Source organism: Diabrotica virgifera, chromosome 10 (genome assembly GCF_917563875.1).
Source record: "Diabrotica virgifera virgifera chromosome 10, PGI_DIABVI_V3a".
In the NCBI taxonomy this organism is placed as follows: Eukaryota; Metazoa; Arthropoda; class Insecta; order Coleoptera; family Chrysomelidae; genus Diabrotica; species Diabrotica virgifera.
The window spans coordinates 46,105,271-46,127,558 of NC_065452.1; positions in this window are offsets into that span (position 1 = coordinate 46,105,271).

Genomic DNA, 22,288 nt, shown 5'->3' on the forward strand with positions numbered 1-22,288 from the left:
CACATACTTCGCTTGCAAAGATATACACAAGGGTACCTGGAAGTCCCCAGATGGAATGACAGTAAATATGATAGATCATGTTATTGTAGACTCGAGACACCAATCGAATATAATAAACGTCCGCACCAGAAGAGGGGCAAATGCGGATTCTGATCACTACCTGGTCGAAAGTAGAGTAAGGGCTAGAATTTCAAACATCAAAAAGGAAAGAGGCTCTAAACATGAACGATACAAGGTAGAAGGACTCAAAGAAACAAACAAAAATAAAGAGTATAAAGAAAAGATAAGCATCAAACTAGAAAACAGACCAAAACATGAAAACCCAAATAAGGAGTGGGAAGAGTGCAGAGAAATCATAAAAGAGACAGCTAAAGAAGTGTTAGGCATAGAAGGTAAAGAAAGAAGAACAAGAACGAATGACTGGTTTGACGAAGAATGTCAGATTATAACAGACAGAAAAAACAGAGCATATTTACTGATGCAACAGGGGCACAGAACCCGACAAGCAGAGGAAGAATATAAACAACTACGCAGAGAAGAAAAGAAAACTCACCGAAGAAAAAAGAGAGAATATATGAACAAAGAACTTCAGGAACTGCAAGAACTAAGTAGATCGACAGAGACAAGAAAATTTTATCAGAAACTGAACAAAAGCAGAAAAGACTTCAAACCGAGAACGACGGTGTGTAGAGATAAGGAAGGTAATATATTGACAGAACAGCAAGAGATACTAAGAAGATGGACAGAACATTTTACGGAAAAGCTTGAAGGAGATGGGAGTGAGACGAACCCTGATATACCATTAGACCAAGCAGACAACAGAGAAAAGAGTCCACCAACAATAGCCGAGATTAGAACAGCAGTAGACAAATTAAAGAACAATAAATCACCGGGATCGGATCAAGTAGCATCGGAATTACCGAAGGAAGGAGGAGACGCACTACAGAAAACAATACATGTATTGATAACAAAGATATGGTCAAATAAACAGCTACCAGCGGAGTGGAATAGTGGTATTATTGTACCATTACATAAAAAAGGGAATCAGTTAGAATGTAGAAACTACCGTGGAATCACGCTGCTGAATGCAGCATACAAAATAATGTCCAACATCATTTATGAAAGACTTAGACCACACGCTGAAAAAATAGTTGGCAGGTACCAAAGTGGCTTCTGTAGACAGAAGTCAACAATAGACCAGATATTTGTTCTGCGACAGATCCTTGAAAAAACAAGTGAACATAACATCGACACACATCATCTCTTCATAGACTTCGAAAGCGCATATGACAATATAAACCGAGAATTCTTAATAAAACCAATGAAAGAATTTAATATACCAACACAACTAATAGAACTGATAAAAGAATCTCTAAAAGTAGAAAGTAAAATCCGGATACAAAACGAACTAACGGAAACAATAGATGTGAAAAAGGGACTACGCCAGGGTGACGCTCTATCATGCATCTTGTTCAACATTGTACTCGAGAAAATAATGAGGGACACAACAGTCAATACTCGAGGAACAATAATTAATAAAAGCGTGCAAATACTAGCATTTGCAGATGATGTTGACATAATCGCAAGATCAAGAAGAGAAATGATAGAGGCATTCAATCAAATAGAACGAGCTGCACAAAATAGTGGCCTGAAAATCAACCAGAACAAAACAAAATATATGCAGGTAAGTAAAAACACAGAAATAAGGCAGCCACAAAATATAACAATAGGAGAATACAACATTGAGGGTGTAAAAAGCTTTACATACTTGGGATCCCTAGTCACATCTGATAATAACGTAGCAGAAGAAGTGAAGAGGCGAATATTTATTGCCAATAAAAGTTATCATGGCTTAATTCGGCAACTAAGATCAGACAACGTCGCAAGGAAAACAAAATGCCAAATATACAAAACCCTAATAAGACCGGTACTCACATACGGCTCAGAAACCTGGACACTCACTAAAAGAGAGGAAACATTGCTAGCCACCTTTGAAAGAAAAATCTTGCGACACATATATAAGGGCACAAAAGAAAATGGAATTTGGCGAAGAAGGTACAACTTTGAACTATACGAAATATACCAGGATCCAGATATCATAACATTCATTAAAATAGGACGGCTGCGTTGGATGGGACATGTAGAAAGAATGGAAGAAGGCGAAATACCAAACAAAATATTCAAACAGACGCCAGTAGGAAAAAGAACAAGAGGAAGACCGAAGCTGAGATATTTAGAACAAATAGAACATGATATAAAAACCTTAAAAATAAAAAACTGGAGAAAAAAGCACGAAACAGATCAGAGTGGAGAAGAATCCTGGAACAGGCCAAGACCCAGAAAGGGCTGTCGAGCCAATGATGATGATGATGATGATGATAAGTTCAGAGCATCAGCCCTATGCACGCCAATTATGAATATAAGACTATTAACTGTATGTCAAAAAATGTACAATAACTACCTTTAAAACCCGTCAAATTTTATTACGATGTTGCCAGTAGTTTTGGCAAAATCATAAAAAATCTTCTTCAACGCCCTATATCTTGAAAATGGATGGCTTACAAAAATTTTTTACTAAGCAAACCCTAATTATTTTTCAGTTTTTTACCTATCTAAGAGGTGTGTCATCTTTTTTTAAAACACCTTGTATAAAATTTTATCTAAAAAGCGAAAATATGCGAAAATATTTATTTTATTTTTGTTGTTAGTTGTGACTGAGGTATTGAAAATTACTGACTATTTCAAAATTATACTTCCCGATTTCTATATTTCTCTCCTCTGTATCTTTGTTTTCCCTCTCTATTTTTATGTATGTATCTAGTTTTTTCTTCATTTATTGTTAAGCCTACTTTGGCCGCTTCCTTTTCAATTTATCTAGTTATGTCCTCTAATGTTCTTTTGAAATGTGGTTGCACAGACGTATATTGAAAATACCATGGACGGCTATGCTGACAAATGTGGCAGTCCTTAAGAGAGCAAATGCTACCCGCGAGCTGCTTGATAACATCAAATATAGAAAGATGACCTATTTTGGACACGTAGTAAGGGAAGACCGGTATAATATTCTTCAACTTATTATGATGGGTAAAATCGAGAGGAATTGGTAGAAAGCAGGCCTTTTGGTTGAAAAATATCCGGGAGTGGACAGGACTAAAGAAAGCAGAACACCTATTTAGAATAGCTCGAGACAGAGACAGTTTCGCCATGTTAATCGCCAACGTCAAGGGGACTTGATAGGGCACGTTAAGAAGAAGAATGTTCTTTTGTTTCTCTGTAACGAAAAGTTCAACGGTTAGTAGTCAAACAGCTCCTTAGGTTTTTATTTAATTAATTGTAATAAATACGACTTCAATCTGAATACAGACTTCAATCTTATTTATTCAACGGACGACAAACATAAACAATATCAATGATTCGTTAACGTATCAACGTACTACCAAATTACTATGTCTCTTAATACTGATTCCTCGTGTAGCGAATATCGCCTTATAAGTTTAATGAGTCACACCCTTACAGTATTCGTGCGTATTATCCATTCCAGAATACGAGCAAAATTAGAAAATAGCATAAGTAAAACACAGTTCGGTTTTAGATGCAGTTTTGGAACTCGAGAGCCCCTATTTGCAATAAAAGTCTTGATTCAAAAATGCCTGGATCAACAGAAAGATGTTTACGTCTGTTTTATCGACTATGAGAAAGCATTCGATACTATCAAACATGACAAACCCATTGAACTATTATACCTTTCACGACTTGACACTAAGGACATCCAGATTATAAAAAATCTATATTGGAATCAAAGAGCCCACATAAAGAATGGACATATGGTGAGTGAAAACATAACCATTTCTAGAGGGGTTAGACAGGGCTCTATTCTTTCGCCACTGCTTTTTAACCTGTACACGGAACAAATATTTCTAGAGGCACTGGAAGAGTACAATGAGGGCATCAAGACTAATGGCGTACCAATAAGTAATTTCCGATATGCAGATGATACTGTTATACTGGTCGATAACATCGAAGATTTACAGATGATGCTAAATAGAGTAAATACAACTGGCAAGCGATTTGGACTGAAGATCAATAGAAAGAAAACTAAATTTATGGTGATCAGTAAAAAGAACATTCAACATATCGACCTGAATATTGAAGCCAAACGTATTGAAAGAGTACACCGATTTAAATATCTGTGATATACAGTAAATGATAAGTAGGGCCCAGACGTAGAAACTAGGATCCGAATTGAAATAGCAAGATCCAAATTCATAAAATTGAGAAAGCTCTTCAGCAACCGCAACCTAAGCGTTAACCTCCGATGGCGCGCCACGAAATGCTACGTACTCTCTACGCTACTTTACGGAGTAGAAGGGTGGACGTTAACAGCAGCAACTATAAAGAAGTTAGCGGCTCTAGAAATGTGGCTGTATCGACGCATACTGAGAACACCTTGGACAGACAGAGTGACCAACACAGAGGTATTGAGACGAATGGGTAAAGAGGTGGAATTGCTAACAACTGTTAATAGGAGGAAAGCGTCATACCTGAGCCATGTGTTCCGTAGTGATAAGTACAGTCTGTTACAGCTTATCGTGGAAGGCAAGATTGAAGGTAGAAGAGGTTTGGGCAGAAAGAAGAAATCCTGGCTGATAAACTTGAGAGAATGGTTTCAAATACCAGAAGCTGCGAACATAATGCATGCGGCACAAAACAGAGAAACCTGTCGTTTGATGGTCGCCAACCTTCGGTAGAAGACGGCACATAAAGAAGAAGAAGACTGATTCCTCGGTATATTTATACCTATCTAAATAATAACATAACATTAGTTTAAGTTCACATTAAAACATTAAACATTTGATACAACTATAAGTTAATATTGTTTTTATTATAATGAATTTTCTATTCAATGCCTAAGGGTTAATTACCTTAGCACATCTCGCCAGCACCGCTAGGTCATCGACACATACTACATACTATCTGGACTGAATTGTTGGTGAAGGTCCCATTTAGTTTGCACTTCTTAATTATGGCGTCTAAAGTTATGTTAAAGAGCGTAGTTGACAGCTCATCTCCTTGTCTACTCCTGCATTGTATTCAAATTCTTCTGTTGTTTCTTCCAGCGTTAATAGTGATGCTTTTGATTATTTCATCGTCATTTCCACGAGTCTTATTATCTTTCCAGGTACTTCTATGTATATTCCTCATATCGTTTACTATAATCGGCTCGTTTGACGAGCCGAGCTTGGAACTCAACCCGGTTTTTTTCTTGCGAGCCGAGCTTCGAGCCGAATCAAATTTTTTTCGTGCCGAGCCGAGCTGAATTAGAAACGAGCCGAGCTTTCCTTAACGAGCTTGTCAATATTTTAGCTAATACTTTTTCTAATTAAACCAAAATCAGAATGGAAAATCCAAGACACAAGGGTATATGGAGGTGTAGAATGCGGATCTGACCATTACCTACTAATATCTCGAATCCAAATCCTCTTCAAATATGCAATAAATGAAACATCGAAAGAGGAAAGAGAAGAGATAATCAAAGAACCCAAATACAAACTTACTGCGCTATATGACGACAGCACCAGGTTCCTATACCAGAACAGACTGGATCAAAAACTTGATCAAATTGACCTGACATGTAGCACCAATATAATATATGACAAAATAACACTTACGATTAAGGAAACAGCCAGTGAAGCATTAGGCATGGAGGAGATAACAAATACCCGGAAAAATCAAAATATAGTTTGGAGCAATGAACTTGAACAACAGAAACTAATAAAACAACAGAAATATCATAAATGGTTAAAATCACAAAACGCATATGATAAAACCCAATACCGCCAAGAATTAATCAAATATAAAAAAATGTTAACAAAAGATAAGAACAATACCTGGAAACAGAGATGTAGGGAAGTGGAATGCCATTTGGTGGAAGCAGATCCTCAGAAGCTTGGAGGTTCATCCGAAATCTAAGAAATGAAAACAGAAATAATACCTACAAACCTTCAAATGATTGATTTAAAAAAATGGAAAACCCACTACAAAGAAGAACTTCAAGAAAATAGACAGGAATACATAAATACATCACCAAAACACTACAATTTAAATGGTCAAGTCGCAGAATTAAATGACGAATTCGTTGAGAGAATGATTAAATCACTAAAAAATAAAAAAGCATGTGGCAACTTTTAGAAAATGGAACTACAAAATTGATCAAACTAAAAACCATAATTTTCAATAACTACACAAATGGAGAAAACATACCAGAAAATTGGAAAACAGGATGGATAACCCCATACACAAAATGGGTAACAAGGAAGACTGCCAGAACTATCGCTGTATTACTGTAACCAGCACCTTTAGCAGATTATATGGGAAAACTCTAAAAACTCTAATAGAAAGTGAATATGCACCTTTAGAGATCGAACAACAAGCAGGATTCCGAGCAGGAAGATCCTGTATCGACCACATCTTCACGATCAACCAACTCAACGAAAAAAAAGTAGCCGGAGGTAGAGAAATACATCTACTATTCGTCGATCTAACTAAGGCATAAATATAATACCGTTCCACTTTGTAAATTATGGCAAGTCCTGGAAAAATCCCCTATATAACTTTAATAAAAGAAGTACAACAATTCTATAAAAATATTCAAGCAAACATAAAAATCAACAGCAGATTATCGAATAGCTTCATGGTGAATAAGGGACTACGGCAGGGATGCAGCTTATCGCCAACACTGTTTAAAATCTATATAAATGAGGTCTTGAATAAGTGGCGGATATCGTGTTCTAGAATGGGGATACAGCTAAACGACGACTCAAAACTATACACACTGCATTTTGCTGACGATCAGGTGGTGATTGCCCAGGGTAAAGATGATCTAATATTTATGACAAACCAGCTGTTTCGAGAATACAAAAAATGGGGCTTATAGTTAATATAAAGAAAACCAAATATATGTGTATAGGAGGACAGAAAAGTGAGTTACAACTGGAGGATGATATATTTATCGAGCCAAGCTCTGATTATGTATACCTTGGAACGAGTAGAAAACATGAGAGTTACCAACACATGGTTCCAACTCCACCCCCGTCGCCTTTATACTTGGAAATCTCCAGCCGATAGAGCTCAGAACATAATAAGAAATCAGATAGACTTCATTCTCATCAACGGTAGATTCAGCACAACTGTCAAAAGAGCTTGCACATATCCTGGAGCAGATGTACCTTCTGACCATGTACTATTAGTGGCCGTCATAAAGATCGCTCTTTCATGCAAAAACAAGCCTGAAACTCAACAACAGATCGCATTAGATAAACTGAAAGATCCAATGATACAAGCAGAAGTAAGTAATGAAATAAACACACAAATTCAAATATTGACGACAAACATTACCAAAGATCTAACACTAACATGGAATACGATTACAAGTGCTGTAACAGACATCATGAAAAGCAACTTGGGGTACAAACCAAAGAACAAGAAGCAAAAATGGATGACAGAAGAAATACTATTTCTAATGGATGAACGACGACGACACAAGAATGACCCAGATGGCAGCAATATGTATAAAAACATTAACAGGCAAATAAAAGCAAAGATAAGAATAGCAAAAAATGAATGGCTTAAGCAACAATGTATCGATCTAGAACATTTACAACGACAGCACGACGATCGGAATTTACATAAAACGCTTAAGGAGACTGCTGGAATATACAGAAAACGAAGACCAACTATTATAGTTAATCAGGATAACCAGGTAGTGCTAGGTGAAAAAGAGAAAATTCATATATGGGAAAACTATATTCAGGAGCTCTTTCATGACGAAAGACCCATGAGTGAAGTTTATACAGACGACCAGCTGACTGGCCCTTCAATTACTAAAGAGGAAATAGAAAAGGCAATATTATATTCAAAAAACAATAAGGCACCTGGACCTGATGAAATCCCTTCAGAAATACTCAAACTAATAAATGAAAGGGGAATTTCAGCACTACATAAAATATTTAATTTTATTTATGAAACTGGTTGCTATCCTCAGCAGTGGTTGCTCTCTACATTTATTCCTCTACCCAAAAAAGTCAATGCAAAAAAATGTGAGGATCACAGACTCATTAGCCTGATGAGTCACACTTTAAAAATATTCTTAAAAATACTACATCAAAGATTATACAAAAAATGTGAATGGGACATCAGTGATTCTCAGTTTGGGTTTAGGCAAGGTTTGGGAACAAGAGAAGCAATAGTAGCAACACAGGTGTTGGTCCAAAATTGTTACGATCAGAGGAAGGACGTATTCCTGTGCTTTATAGACTACGAGAAAGCGTTTGATCGTGTCCAACATCACAAGTTAATGCAGATCCTCAAGAAGCTTGATATAGACCAAAAAGACATAAGATGCATTGAAAACTTGTACTGGTATCAGGCAGCACAATTAAAAATAGACAATTCTATATCCAAATCCATATATATATATATATATATATATATATATATATATATATATATATATATATATATATATATATATATATATATATAAGAAGGGGTGTTCGGCAGGGATGTGTACTTTCCCCTCTTTTATTTAACATTTATTCGGAAGCCATATTTCAACAGTCTTTGGAAGATGCAGAGATGGGAATCAAAGTGAATGGAGTATTAATCAACAACATACGAAATGCTGATGATGCTGTCTTAATTTGCGACAACATAGCAGATCTTCAACAACTTGTCACTATAATCGGAGAATACAGTAAGCGAATGGGATTAGAGATTAATACCAAAAAGACCAAATTCATGATCATCTCCAGAAACTTGGATGCATTTGAAAACTCCACCATAACACTGAATACTAAGTCCATTGAGAGAGTGAGCAAATTCAAATACCTAGGAACGTGGCGTTTTGAAGACTGGGCATCGGACAGGGAAGTAAAATGTCGCATTGAGCAAGCTCGACAAGCTTTCGTAAAATTCAGGAAGGTGCTGAGCTGCTCAGAGCTCGACCTTACACTGAGACTAAGGTTTACTAAATGCTACGTGTGGTCGGTGCTGCTATATGGCATAGAGGGCTGGACACTCAAAACGAGGGATATAAACAGATTAGAAGCCTTCGAAATGTGGCTTTATCGCCGTATCCTAAAGATACCATGGACGGCGAAAGTCACAAATGTGGATGTCCTTAAAAGAATCAACCAAGAACGTCAGCTTTTCGAAACCATCAAGAAAAGAAAAACGGCGTATTTGGGTCACATCATGCGAAACAAAAAATACCAGTTCCTTCAACTTATAATCCAGGGTAAAATTTAAGTCAAGAGAGGAATAGGACGCAAGAAAATGTCCTGGCTCCGAAACATAAGGCAATGGACAGGGATTACCGACATAGAATCACTGATCCACATTGCAAGAAACAGAGAGTTAATGGAAAATGTGATCGCCAACATCTATTAGTGGATTTGCATTTGAAGAAGAAGAAGAACGAGTATCCAACAAAGTGGAAGGACAGAATTCGAAATACAGGAAAGAATTATGAAAGGAAAGAAGGTAATAGGTGTTTTGAACTCACTACTTTGGTCAAAAACCATATCAAAAGAAAAGAAAACACAGCTTTATAATAGCATCTTTACAAGCGTTGTACTGTATGGATGTGAAACCTGGCAACTGAATAAGCGAACAGAATAGAAGTTGCTCGCACTGGAAATGGACTTCTGGCGAAATCGGCCTGCATCTCCAGACTCTCTCATATAACGAATGAACGGGTACGAGATATTATGAATAGAAAAACAAACATAATTGAAGAAGTCCAACAAAAACAACTTTGTTGGTATGGCCATGTACAAAGAATGGAGGAACATCGACTCACAAAGCTAATAATGGAATGGCAACCCCGGAAAGAAGAAGAAGAGGCAGACCGAAAACAACCTGGATAAGTGGAATCCAGAAAGCCATGTCTAAGAGAGATCTCCGACCAGGACATTGGACAGATCGACGCGGCTGGAGAAGAGGAACCAGAAGGCGCAGGACGGTATAAACCGGTGTTATATATATATATATATATATATATATATATATATATATATATATATATATATATATATATATATATACTTTTTCTAGTTCATTTATTTATTCTGGTCCGACTGATACTTTGGTTTGATGATAAGTAATTCAGACAACAAATATGTACTTATTTTCAATATGCAGTGTGTCCGTAAAATATGGAGTAAAATCCAGCCGAACCCGGCTTGGCTCGGATTGAAATTTCGGGCTGAGCTCAAGCTTGTCAAAAGCTCGGCTCGGCTCGGCTTGAGTCCATCCTTACAATATTCGTACCAATTTTTAGCTTTTTGAGAATTTTTGTAATCTCGCCCCTATTTATGGGGCTTATTTAACCGGGCTAAACACCTTTTAAATGTTTTATCAGTTTTAGAATTAGTATATAACGTATATCGACAAACTTTATTTGCGTAGTTTAGCTAATGGTTAGAGTAGACTCTAGCGTCAGATGTAAAATATTTAATGAAAGTACATTTCGATAGCGGTACTCAAGTTAAATGTTGAATTAGTCAAACAGTTTTATCCCTGGAGTATTTTGCATATTTCATAGTTATAATGGATATAAAAGCAAGTGGTTTGAAAGTTTTAATTAAATCTAAAATCATGATTAACTAACTGAGTTAAAACTCAACGAAAATGCAGCTGTGCATCGTCTTAAGCTTAATCATATATAAAAAGCCTATTTACAAGAGTTTTTATAGAAAAAACATATCACCATTCATAGTTAATGCTCATCTACATATTGTTACGCATAAAGCACGGGTGCCAATGTGTTACGATTAGAGTCTCACCTGTAAAGGCGTTGGGTGCTATTCGTGTAACGATAAACTACCACAGAGAATTTAAACACTATTTTAAAATAATATTTCAATCAACTATGATAATTATCATCGTTTATGCCACCTTTAGCTCAGTCCCTCAATATAGATGAAACAGTCCATATAATACACAAATTATTTCAAGACGATTCGTCAATTAGTTTAAATTTTATTTAATTTGTTTTTCCCTCAGAGTTTTTTTGGAAATGTTGCTCAGAAAATAATAAAATAATAAAAAAAAATCAATAAAAAAGCATTTTTACCATTCCGAAAACATTTCTCTACTAAAGTAGAGTAATTTACGGCTTAAAAATAATAATTTGAATAACTTTGTTAATATTAACTGTAGTCTAAATTTACTTTGGGATTTAAAAAGCTAGGTATGTTTATAAAAAAATTAAAAAAAAATCGCCTAGGTTAATTACGGCCGAAGTTAGCCACTTTTCTTATTTAATTCACAGCTACTTCTATAAATATACAATTCTCCTGTAACAGTGTTATCAGTGTTAACAGTTACTTATCATTAGTGTCGCCCAAAATCGGTCTTGGTCTTGCAGTCTTGGTCTTGTTCTTGCGTTTTGGCAAGACCAAGACCAAGACCGCCTAATTTTAGCAAGACCAAGACCAAGACTTACCGTGCAAGACTTGAGCAAGAACAAGACTAAGCCTGCGAGACTCTTGCGTCTTGCAGTTAGAACTGAGGGTCGTTTAAGGGAGTATATTAGGTCGACTATATTCTTAGATACTCTATGAGAAACAAAAAAATTTGTAATACAAATTTTAAAAATTGGACTTATGCGCATTACGAACAATACCATAAACATACATAGCGAATCAAAATATCCATTTAAAGAACACTTGCCACATTTGACACATAATCAGAGGTCATTATTATAATGTAAAAATAAAATATTTGGTACATTCCTTCTCAGCAGACGACTTCTCTGAAATTAATTGTCCGGATTAGGAGAATAGTCGTCTTCTAATCATAACATAACATTCTTGCTTTGCAACGCAGATAGTAATATCGAATATCGTATCAAACTTTTTAAAAATATGTCACCTTATAGCTGATAAAAAATATACCTAATAAGTAATTAATTTTTTCATTATTAGTTTTCTAGGAATTTAAACACCACAAGTCTTATTGGTATATAGAATAGTAAGACTATTATGTCTGTATTGTTTTTGCTGAATGTGCTATGAGGTCACTCGGTTAAACAAAATTTGCCGAAACAGCGCGTATAATATTTAAAAGTATAAGATAATGCCGGATATCCTAACAAACTACCGAAATATTATCTAATAACAATACACTCTTCTCCAAAAAAATTTACGCACCACCTTATAAACGGGTCATTGTTAATGTCTCGAATTTCCTAAACCTCTTGTCCGATTTAAGCGATTTTTTTAATATGTTGGCTTATTTTTATAAATATCGCTGTATTGTTGCTAGACAAATTAATTATTGTCATTGTACACCGGATGTAGGTACCAATCAAACTGTGTTTTTTCTCAGAGCTAGGCATCACTCTGTGGAATATTCTAGCATTCATAAAATACTGAAATTAAAACGATAGCCTCATATTTTCTTAATATTATGTTTTTTTATTCATTTGCTTATATTAGATAGTAAAATACATAAGTTTATAATAGACTTTACTTAGTTACAACATAGGCACGGATCACTTAGATCGTGGGTTCAAACCCCACCCGGTGTCAATTGTCTAGTCTAGTCTAGATATTTATTAATTTGTATCTTAACAGCTTAAAATGTATCTATATGTTACGTTTTTCAAAGATATGCAATAGGCTCATAGGCAACTGCGAGACTTGCAAGACTCTTACTGCAAAACCAAGACCAAGACCAAGACCGGGAGCACAATAACAAGACCAAGACCAAGACTAGGTGTACTGGCGCAAGACCAAAACCAAGACTGTCTAAATCTCGTCTTGGTCTTGCATTTGGCAACAATACTTATCATACTCCTTGGAAACTAATTGACCGATTATTATGAAATTTTACACGTATATACTGTAGCACTGAAAATAGGTAGTAATCTATTCATATCCAAAAAGTAGTAATGTAGTAATCATACCCAAAAGTTATAAGAGGGATTGCCCTTCTGATATTTTTTTGAAGTGAAAACTTCTTTAGGGACGTTGTGCGATTTTTGGATAAAGGAAAAGCATTGAATTCGCGACCGTCATTGCGACCGTCATCGCGACCGTCATAGCGACCGTCATCGCTTAGGCTATATATTATTTGTATGTATATATAAATTGTATAGAAGTATTTAAATTTTAAATAAATGTAAAACCTATTTTAGAATGGGGAAAAAAGATTTATTTCGCGACCGTCATAGCGACCGTCATCTCTTCGACGAAATATATTTTGTACGTATCTATATTATGTGTATCTATACATAAATTGTATAGAAGTATTTAAATTTAAAATAAATGTAAAACCTATTTTTCGATAAGGAAAAAGGATTTATTTCGCGACCGTCATCGCGACCGTCATCTCTTCGGCGAAATAAATTTTGTACGTATATGTATTGAAGTGAAAACTTCTTTAGGGATGTTGTGCACTTTTTGGATGGAAAAAAGTATTAAATTGGCGACTGTCATTGCGACCGTCATCTCTTCGAAGAAATAAATTTTTGAAGTGGAAGGTTCTTGAGGGTCGTTGTGCACTTTTGGATGGGGAAAAATGATTAAATTAGCGACCGTCATCGTTTCGACGAAATAAATTTTTTGAAGTGAAAATTTCTTTAGGGACGTTATGCACTTTTTAGATAGAGAAAAAGTATTGAATTAGCGAACGTCATCGCGACCGTCATCGCTTCGGCAAAATAAATTTTTAAAGTGAAAACTTCTTTTGGGGACGTCGTGCACTTTTTAGATGGGGAAGAAATATTCAATTAGCGACCGCCAAGCGACCGTCATCGCTTTGGCGAAATAAATTTTTGAAGTGAAAACGTCTTTAGGGACGTTGTGCACTTTTTGGATGAGGAAAAATTATTAAATTTGGATGGGGAAAAAGTAATAAATAAGCGACCGTCATCGCTTCGACGAAATAAACATTTGAAGTAAAAACTTCTTTAGGGACGTTGTGCTCTTTTTGGATGGAAAAAGTATTAAATTATCGACCGTCATCGCTTCGATGAAATAAATCCGTGAAGTGAAAACATCTTGAGTTTTGAGGGACATTGTGCACTTTTTGGATGGGGGAAAGGTATTGAATTATGGACCGTGTTAAAAAGTATTAAATTAGCGACCGTCGTCGCTTCGATGAAAACAATTTTTGAAGTGGAAACTTCTTGGGGGACGTTGTGCATTTTTTGGATGGGGAAAATATTATATTAGCGAACCTTCATCGCTTCGACGAAATAAATTTTTGAAGTGAAAACTTCTTGAGGGACGTTGAATACTTTTTGGATGGGGATAAATAGTAAATTAGCGACCGTTATCGCTTCGACGAAATAAATTTTTGAATTGAAAATTTCTTTAGGGACGTTGTGCACTTTTTGGATGGGAAAAATTATTAAATTAGCGACCGTCATCACTTTGACGAAATACGTTTTTAAAGTGAAAACTTCTTTAGGGACGCTGTGCACTTTTTGGATAAGGAAAAATTAATAAATTAGCGACCGTCATCGCTTCGACAAAATAATTTTTTTAGGTGAAAACTTTTATAGGGACGTTTTGTACTTTTTGTATGGAAGAAAATATTGAATTAGGGCTTCAATCAATTAGGGGTAATCGCTTCGACGAAATAAATACTTGAAGTGAAACTTATTTAGGGACGTTGTGCACTTTTTCGATGTAAAAAAGTATTAAATTAGCGACCGTCATCGCTTCGACGAAATAAATATTTGAAGTGAAAACTTCTTGAGGGACGTTGTGCACTTTTTGGATGGGGAAAAAGTAGTACATTAGCGACCGTTATCGCTTCGACGAAATAAATTTTTGAATTGAAAATTTCTTTAGGGACGTTGTGCACTTCTTGGATGGAGAAAAAGTAATGAATTTGCGAACTTCATCACTTCGCTGAAATAAATTTTGTACATATACAGGGTGTCCCAGACTAATTTACCCACGCTATATCTCTTAAACGAATAGAGATTTTCGAATGGGACAAAAGGTGATATATTCTACTTGTAATACACTTTAATATGGCGTACAAAAAAATCATCCCCTAAATAATCATCCCTTAGTTACCACCCCTAACTTTAATTTTTTTAATAGCATCCTGTATATTTTTTTATAGTTTTGGATGTGGTCTTCTATCGTCTATTCAACACATTTCCTAAAAATAAAATCGGTTCCTAAATAACCAAGAAAATATCAGTTTAGTTTTGTTAATATGTGTCCCAGACTAATTTATCAAGGCTATATTTCATAAACGAATAGAGATTTTCGAATGGGACAAAAACAAACTGATCTATTACATTTGTAATACACTTTAATATGGCGTAGAAAAAAATATACCCTAAATATTCATCCCTTAGTTACAACCCCTAACTTTATTTTTTTTTTAAATAGCACCCTGTAAGTTAGGGATGAATATTTAGGGGATGAATTTTTTCTACGCCATACGAAAGTGTATTATTACAAATGAAATAGATCAGTTTTTGTGCCATTCGAAAATCTCTATTCGTTTAAGAAATATAGCCTTGATAAATTAGTCTGGGACACAAAATTTAACAAAAATAAACTGATAGTTTCTAGGTTATTTACGAATCGATTTTATTTTCAGATAATGTGTTGAATAGACGATAAAATACCACATCCAAAACTATAAAAAAATATACAGGGAGCTATTAAAAAATTAAAGTTAGGGGTTGTACCTAAGGGATGATTATTTAGGGGATGATTTTTTTTGTACGCCATATTAAAGTGTATTATAAGTAGAATATATCACCTTTTGTTTAATTCGAAAATCTCTATTCGTTTAAGAGATATAGCGTGGGTATATTAGTCTGGGACACCCTGTATAAATTATGTGTATATATATATACATAAATAACATAGGGCGTACGCATCGCGTATATCGTATATGATATAGGTATAGCACTTCTTTTAGGATGGGGTAAAAGCGTTGAGCTCGTAATTTATATACTATAAGAAGTTTTCACTTCTGTCGGCACTCCCACGAGTGCCTTTAATTTTTTTATTTTTTGGGACAAAATTATTTACCTTAATTTTATATGATTTAGCATTAAAGATACACACAGCCCTTAATTTTCACCCTTCTATCACCAACTCCCATTTTCTAAGAGCCATCTATTTATTTACATCTATAAAATTCTCCTGTCATAGTGTTAGTTGCCATACTTCTTTGAGACGGCTTGACCGATTTTTATGACATTATATATGTATATTCGGTACGTCTGAGGATCGGTCGTACTCTATTTTTCATACCACTGAGTGATAAAGGAGTTCCCCCTAACATTTTATAATGTTAGGTGGCGATATGTGTACACAACGTACTCTACAAGATTACGAGTACATACAAATTATAAAAAAAATTATTTTAATAATTTCCATCCACCGACTTCGAGGATATTTCTTTAGGACATCATTTTTAAAGCTTTATTAACCGTTGTTCAAAGTTTACTTAAACTTTTACGTAAACTTTATACCTTGAACGTCAAAATGGCGCTAGTTAAATTGCATAATTTTTATAAACAAAGTACCTGTAAAATAAATAAAGAAAAGTGGATAACTTTGACTTTGGCTAAGATAATTGATCTAGGTGATTTTTTTTTGATAATTTGTGTAAAAATATAAGCTTTACAAATATCAAAGTGGATTTAGTCTACAGTTAATATTAACAAAGTTATTCAAATTATTTATAAGAAAAAAAAGTATACTTATCCTTATCCTTATCATTTTCTGAGCAATATCATTGCAAAAAAAGCTCTGTCGGATAAACAAATTGAATAAAATTTAAACTAATTGACAAACCGTCTTGAAGTTTTTGAGTATTATATGGACTATTTGACTCTACTTTTCGTGCAATATCGAAGTCTTAAGTTCATTTTCTCTAAAGTTATAGCAAATTTTGTATTTTCGAAATTTTAGTTTTATTTTGCAATTTTCGAAACAACACATGATCGGACCAAAATTTAAAAACTGACACTTTAAACCTTTGCTCATCAACTAAAAGGTAAATACTCCAAATTGGATTTTGAATTACACTTTTTTTTTAACTGTAGCAATTTAAACGAAACAACTGCCATTTTTGACCCTTATTTATTAATAACTAAAATTCTCGTCCGAACTGTGACGGGCATTTTTGTATTTATAATATACGTATATATTACCCAAAACTCCATCTGCAACCTGGCTGGTCAAGTGTCCCGAACATGGTATATTTTTGCCACCAGTCCAGAGTAGTGGTCTTACCACTCAATAAAAAACCAAAATCTATACACCGACTTAGAATAAAATAATATTATTATGGAAAACTTACAACCAGCCATACTTATCTTATCACCATGAATTAGATAAAATTATAAAAAAAATCCGGTGAGGCCATAACCTCATTTTGGTACTTACCGGTTCCTGGCTCTCGAGAAAACAAAAGAAACAAGATTTCAGATCCTTGGTTCAATGTCCTCTTCTGTCCTGCTCCTTCTTCTTCATAACCCTCGAGGTCAGACAGTGCACCACTCTTCATTCTCTCTCTCCTCGTATCATCACATTTACCATATATCTCTTTCAACGAACCTGAAACGCATCTGCCTCTCGAAGTCTCCCCTCTCATTTGCCCACCTCTGGCAGTTGAATAGGTGGGCTCGAGCGTCCGGCACCTCACAAACAGAACAATCCGCCGAACCAGGAATCCTATTTGTGTAGGTGCCAAAGCTTTTATTTTTTTTTATTTAATGGTATAGACATTAGTCATTTAGCCAGTTGCAATAAAGAATATACAATCCTATCCCTAATACAAAATTAAACAAAAACAACATAATAATACAATAAATAATACAATACAATAATAATACAATAAAAACAATAATGGATCTCTGATAAAGTAATATAACATTTATGATAAAAAAGGATGCAAATCTGAACTTAAATCATAAAAAATATCATGGAAGCGTACAAATCTTATAGAACCGTGCGTGTATCTGACAAGAAATCTATAATGATATTGTATATTTATTGTGAGCCTGTAGCCAGCAGAGACTGGATATTGAATGGTGCATGCATATCAAGTTTAACAAAATTTTTATAGACATAGTTTTAATGCTGTTGAAACTTAGTACATTCAAAAAAGATATGATCAAGATCACCCTGCTTTCCGCAGTGTTTGCAATTATCGTCTTCAATCACATTTATTATATATTAATGACTTGGATAGCAAGCATGCCCAAATTTTTAGTCGATTTATAGTTGTTATATATTTACGTGGAGCTTTAAAACTCTTAACACTAGAAGCACCAGAGCGGTCATTTTGACTGCTTTCTATTTTTGACCGTCTATATTACGTATTCCTAGTTGTTTTAGAAAGTTGATAATTTAGGACTTTTCCTAGATCTATCTGAGGATTATAATTCCTCCTTTACAGGTACTTAGAGTAATTACTTTTTGAGATGTGCTAATATATACCTAGAAGCACCAGGGCGGTCATTTTAACTGATTTCTATTTTTGACCCTCTGTATTACTACTTATTCATTGTTATTGTAGAAACTTAATAATTTAGGACTTTGCTACATCTATTTAAGAATTCCATTTACAGGTAGGTACTTTTTTTTTTTTTTTTTTTTTTTTTTCCCTGGAAGCCGTCTGTTGTGAACCGGTTGTACTGCAGCCACTTGGCTTATTGTACATCTTCCATTGTTTATGAAACCCATTCCAGAATTCTGGAACCCTGTACCAGCTTGTACAGGTCTAGTGGGTGGGTGCCATATAATTTTGGAGTCATTTCGATGTCTCCGAAAAGTGTTTGCCGCCTCCGATCCAATGCCTCACAGTCATGCAAAATATGGTTGACTGTTTCAGGTTCTCTGTTACAGAGTCTGCAGCTCAAGTCTCCATGAAACAGCCCCATTGTATGCAGGTGACCCTTAACTGGCGCATGTCCAGTGAGGAAACCTGTTATGACTCTGAGCTGATTCCTGCTTGTTTTCAGCAGTAACTCAGCTCTACTAGCACATGTCCGTCCGATATACATCTTGCCATGTGTTTGACCGGGTACACTCTCCCAGTGTGAGTTGTGTTGGCTTCGGATCCAGGCTTTTTTTCGTTCGCGGACGGTGCTTTTTGGCACTCCCACGGCCGGCTCTGGACCCAGGTATTTTGTAGCTGATGCTCTCTTGGCAAGTGCATCAGCTCTTTCATTGCCGTATATGCCCCGATGACCTGGAACCCATACCAGTATAACACTGTTATGTTGTGCCAGTCTATCAAGTTCTGGTCGACATTCCCACACCAGCCTAGAGTTCACCTTAGGGCTTATAAGAGCCCCAATGGCTGCTTGGCTATCTGTGCATATGTTAACCCGCTGCAGTTCGAATGCCCTCAGGTTGTTTTCTCTTGCACACTGCAAGATTGCAAAAATCTCTGTCTGAAATACGGAGGTACATTCTCCCAGTGGAATAGAAATGTTGAATTAACTTTATGTACCTAATTACTTTTTGAATATGTTGACGTCTACCTAGAAAAAATGCGGTCCTTCTTACGGAGGAGAAGTACCAGATCAGAGCGATGATCAACAGATAAATTTGCACTTGCGTCGGCAATATGGAACCTACTTACAGAGAATTGTATATTTTGCTATATCTACAACTTACTAAAATATATCTATCAACGAACAGCTTTTTCCCACAAAGGCAAGATGTTACTTCACCCAGTAGGTACATGGCGTATAAACCCGAAAAGTTTGGAATCAAATTTTGGCTTACAGCTAATGCCTAGTCCAAATATTTATTGCACGGATTTCCTGACCCACGGAAAGATTTACCAGACAATCAACTTCTAGGGGAACATGTAATTAGACGTCTAAAGGCCCATTTATGAGTAAAGGAAGAAATGTCACGACACATAAAAAGAATTGAGAAAAAAGGCTACCAGCAATACTGAAACAATAAACCGAGCAAGAAAGGACATTTCTCAAGGAATTGTACAAATCAAAAATGTTCATACACGAAGACTTGAGCTAACCAGAAAAACCAGGTGTACCAAAGATAAATGATCAAAAATCTTCTAGCGCTGAGTTCTCTATACTCAAACAATATTGAAATAGGCATAGATAAAAAAAGAAACCTGAATCCATTACCTACTACAACCACAGAAAATACGGAGTAGACGTTGTAGATCAGATGGCCATACAGTGTTCAACCAAATCAGCTTCAAGAAGATAGCCGTTGCAGACTTTTTTTAATATATTAGATATGGTAAGAATAAATGCTTGGATTCTATATATGGAAGCTACTGGTTGTCAAATATCTAGGCAAACTTTCCTATTTCAGTTAGCACAAGAATTGCGACAAGATCATATGACTAAGGGCAGGACAACATCAACGGATAAAAATCAGAGATACAACACCTCAATCAAATAATAAACGTAGGCAGTGACAAAAGTCACTGTGTCTCGGACATGTGATGCGGAGCGAGAAGTATGGCATCCTGCGACACATAATGCAAGGAGAGGTAGATGGCAGAAGCAGCATCGGAAAAAGACGAATTTCATGGCTGAAGAACCTGAGAGAATGGTGTGGATGCAGCTCAAAACAACTATTTAGAGTCAGTGACACAAAAATTAAAAAAGCTATGATGATAGCCAACATCCGTAGCGGAGATGGCACCTGAAGAAGAAGAAGTGGCAAACAGGGAACTGCAGCAAAAATAAAGCATGTGAAATTTATCATATTATACCTATGTAAAAAATTTGTGTGTAGGTCTTGTACAAGCAAAATTAAAAAATTTTGCTACTGCATAAATTGTGCCTAAATAATTAAATAATTTATTTAAATTAACTAGATATGTTTTTTATTAGTTGGTATTAATTCAATATACGTTTTTTTCAAGTAAAAAAGGATACGAAAACGACTGGCGATAGAAAATTCTAATACCCGTCATATTGACTGCTCTGGTGCTTCTAGGTATGTAAAAATGTTGGTGCTTCTAGTGTTAAACCAGGTACTTTGTGGAATCACTGGTTGCAAAGTGGTGTATCTTGTGGGGTTTGTTAAGCAGTAAAGACTCCATTGATCTTTCCATATCGATAGTTGGTTTCTTTTAAAAATAGTAATAACATCTGATACACATAAAGAATATGATAACAAAGTGCCTGCTGTTATACTGGATTTAGCTTAGTAATCATCATACTCATTATCTTTGAGTCCAATATGTGCCTTAACCCAAATAAATTTTATATTGAAACGAGAGTCTTCTAAGTGTTTTAACATATCCTTTATTAAAAATATGTAAGGATTACTAAATGTTTTGGACAAAAAAGTATTTTTGATATTCTGTAAAACTGATAGGCAGTCTGAAAGAATTAACGTTTTTTTAGTATAAGAGTTTTTAATATATTTCAACGCTTCGAGTATTGCCAATGATTCCGCAGAGAAAATTGAAAACTCATTGGGAAGTTTGTACTGGAATTCGAAACCTCCTGAGGGTAAAAAATACCCATGCCAAAAAGTACCCATTGTTCGCTTAGTAAATTTCTTCTAATCTCCAAAGCTTCAACATGTATTGGTGCCAAAGCTACCATGCCTGGTCAGAAACTACGTCGGGAAGTATTCCAGTGTCCTGAACTTACATCCCCACCACGGCCTCAGATCGGGAATAAGCTCCTTCGTCCACCTTGCCTTTCCGCTATCACTCGCCCATTCCCTCTACCACTCCTCTATCGCTCTCTCCCTCTATCTTCCCCATCTATGTTTCCATCCATTCTCCTCGCATACACCCTTGCTCACTCTTTACACAAGACATTATCGTAGTAGACAAGGATATAACGAGCTTCGTTTGAGGGAGTCTTATAGGCACTAGATACCCTGAGGTGCATTTGCCTTTGCGAATTTTCCAACAGCTTGGCGAACTTCGCAAATGTTCAGTACGCTACACCACACGGGGACAGCGTATGTCACCTTCTTCTAAAAGTGCCTATCTTCTGGAGATGTAGGCGACCACATTGACCCATCTTATTCTATTTACGGCAGCTCGACATAGATCAGTTGACTTTAGACCAGTTCACTTCCTAAGATTGGCCAGCCAGGATATACGTCTACGTCCAGGGCCTCTCCTGCACTCAATCTTGCCTTGTAGAATCAACTGTAGCAGTCCGTATTTTTCATTACGCATAATGTGGCCGAAGTAAGCCAATTTTCTGTTCTTTACGGTGTTAATTGTTTCTTTGTATTTTCTTAGCCTCTGGAGAATAGTTATATTAGTT